The 2,837-nt window shown below is 47.8% G+C and overlaps 1 pseudogene; it reads right to left on the bottom strand.

Annotated features, from left to right (window-relative positions):
• Positions 1–2,837, bottom strand: part of LOC112551903 — a 19,028-nt pseudogene that overhangs the window by 899 nt on the left and 15,292 nt on the right.

Consider the following 2,837-nt stretch of genomic DNA (forward strand, 5'->3'; position numbering starts at 1 on the left):
ACTAGGATGATTCAAACTCACTTGAACTCCGATTTCACAATCTGCATCAACAATGGCTTGAACTTTCATGAACTGAACTGGCTAAGGACCCACTGTTCAGGGCCCTCACCTCTGCTGCAGCACGGCTAATAGATAACACCTCAAGTCCACCCGGGGCTTGTCAGAAATGCAAAATGAGCAAAGCAAGTTAAACAAATAAATTAGCTGTGTTTCAGCAGTTCTTCCAGGCTTCACCTTCTTGTCCCCTCTTATCTTTCAGAAGCTTTGCAGAGCCTGCAGGCTTGTGCAAACAAAGCAAACAAATAAGTGAACTGACAGGAGTCCTGCTCTCAACCCCTGGTAACCACAGGCTCCAGGCAGCCTGCCCCCTGTCAGTGCAGCCCCTTAAGGCTGCTTTCAGCATTTTTTATACTTCACCCTGCTGGTCCACTTGGCTGACTCTTCCTCGTTCACCACACCTGTGTCAGCTCCCTTGCTGGGAGACTCTCTGCATCCTGGGACCTAGATCGTCAACCTTCAGTGAGGTCTTCAAGGTATGGGGTGGGCTTGAGGAGGTGCTTTCAGGGTGTGGGGCTATTTAGAGCCCCCCACACCCATAGTACCAGGGCCCTGCCCTGTTACAGGTGTCTCAGCTCACAGTGTGCGGAATCCCTAATGCAGGGGTTTTTCAACCTTTTTTAATAAGTGTGTCCCCAGGGTGGGGGGGAGGTTGGTGAGCAGCTGGACATGGAGTGGGGGCGGGGAATGGCAAGTGGCCGGACACAGAGTGGAGTGGGTGGTGATGAGTGGCCAGATGCAGAGCGGGGGGAGCGGTGAGCAGCCAGACGTGAAACAGGGTGGGAGGGGGTGGCAAGTGGCGGAGTAGCGGCAGCACAGCATCTCTGTGGCATTGCCCTGCCCCAGCCCTGCTCCCATGAGGCAGCAGTGTGGGGTGGCGCTGCTCCATCACCACCCACCCCCACATACCCCCAGGGACTTTTCAAAGTACCCCCAGGGGTATGTGTACCCCTGGTTGACAACCCCTGCCCTAATGGAACGAAGGCAATGAACCACTGGATCTTATGTACCACAAAATCTGTGTAGGTCACCTGGTTTGGATCAGCCATGCAGAGGCTCTGCATTCGGCCTATTACATGGTCAGTCTCTTCCTGAACTATCTCTGTCAGGGAACAGCAATAACGGAATTGAACAACCCCCTCCAGTTTAGTCCATATTTTTACAATATAGTCTACAAAATCATGGCCAAAGGGCCTGAGGACTATTTCTGAACTACCCAATTTATTCTCCCAATTGCACATACGGTGAAATGCAAGTCATATGATGGCTGGAAAGGATCTTACTTAGGATTGCCTAGGTTCAAAATATAGTGCAATGTAACATAGTGGTGAAGTGAATGGAAGTACACATGTCCCACGGTCGCCAGGTAGCTCATCTGATGCAGCCCAGGGAAATAAGAGAACTTGTGAGGGTCAAAGATAGAGAATGACGTCACTGGGACTTTCTCCCCTTTGGTGGATAGTTGAGGAAACAACATTCTAAGACTTGGAAGGAAAGTGGCTGGGCGGTTATGGCTAGTATGTGATATTTAGAGATTTGCTTTTAGGAGAGGGCTTGTAGCTAGAGTAGATATGCATTAGAACAGTGGTCCAGAGCTATGGCAGGGGTTAATTGGTTTCTAAAAGCCTGCTTGTGACAAAGTTTCACAGCCTTCAAGGCAGACACTGTGTCTGAGGCCAAGGGACAAGCAGGCATACACATCCTTGGGAATTAAAAACACATCCCTGAAAACCCATAAGAAAGATAAGGGACTTTGCTGCATCAGAACCAGGTTAGTGTGTAGCTGCAAAATCCCTGGGATTTCTGGTTTTGGTGAAATGACCAAATTAGGAGGCTGGAAATGAACAAATTAAGATATCAATAAACGACCAAATGAAGATGTATGCATACGATGGATTTGTTGGAACAAAGAATTATACTGAAAGGACAGAAAATTGACAGTATGATGACCACACGGAAACCAGTCAACAGTACCCAGAAAGGAAGAGTCATTAGGAGGAGAAAAAAATACAAAAGGAGGAATTTCAGAGCAGAAAAGTGTCCCCGAGGGGGGAAGCCCGAGGCCACCATGGACAAAGGGCATATCACCGACCCATCTTACCCTCCCCACATTGAGGGGATGGGTGGGCCTTGGCTCTCGACCTCCTAGGCTGCTGAAATTCAAGCAAAAACCACAGGGTAGTGTTTACATACTGGCCAGGTGTACTATTCTCCTTGTTTCAGCCTTAGGACTAGTACCTAAATAGAACTTAGGTGGGGAGGGGGTTATTTTGTTTACTTTGCCTGCATTACTCTTATCTGAGCCCACTGTGTATCAATAAAATTTGCCTATTATTGAATAGCAGAAGTTGTGGTCGGTCTAAAGGTTTGGATCTCCCTGGAATGAAGTACCTGGGTCATAAATCCAGTGGCAATAAAGCAGGCAGCAGTGTTGGGCAAATACCATGTGGAATTTGACCGCCTTATTGTGTGGTGCCACCCAAGAGGTTTTGCACAGTAACATTTGTTTCTCTAATAGTAGTTCCTGTAAGTGTTACACTCATTTCACAGGCTGACTTAAGTAGAGCTGTCAGAGGGGACTTCAGCCCAATGTCTGCATGCTCCCTAGTAACATAATGTGCTTTGTGCAAGCACTAACTATTACTCTGTGTGTTTTTATTCTGCCTTAATTATTACATCTTGGAGAATGTCCAGATGAGTATGCACATGCCTGTTGCAGTGTCTCAAACGAATTTGAGACACTGCAAGAGGCACACTGGGAACAAAAAATGTTCCCTACA

This window comes from Alligator sinensis, unplaced genomic scaffold (genome assembly GCF_000455745.1).
Source record: "Alligator sinensis unplaced genomic scaffold, ASM45574v1 scaffold264_1, whole genome shotgun sequence".
Taxonomy (NCBI): domain Eukaryota; kingdom Metazoa; phylum Chordata; order Crocodylia; family Alligatoridae; genus Alligator; species Alligator sinensis.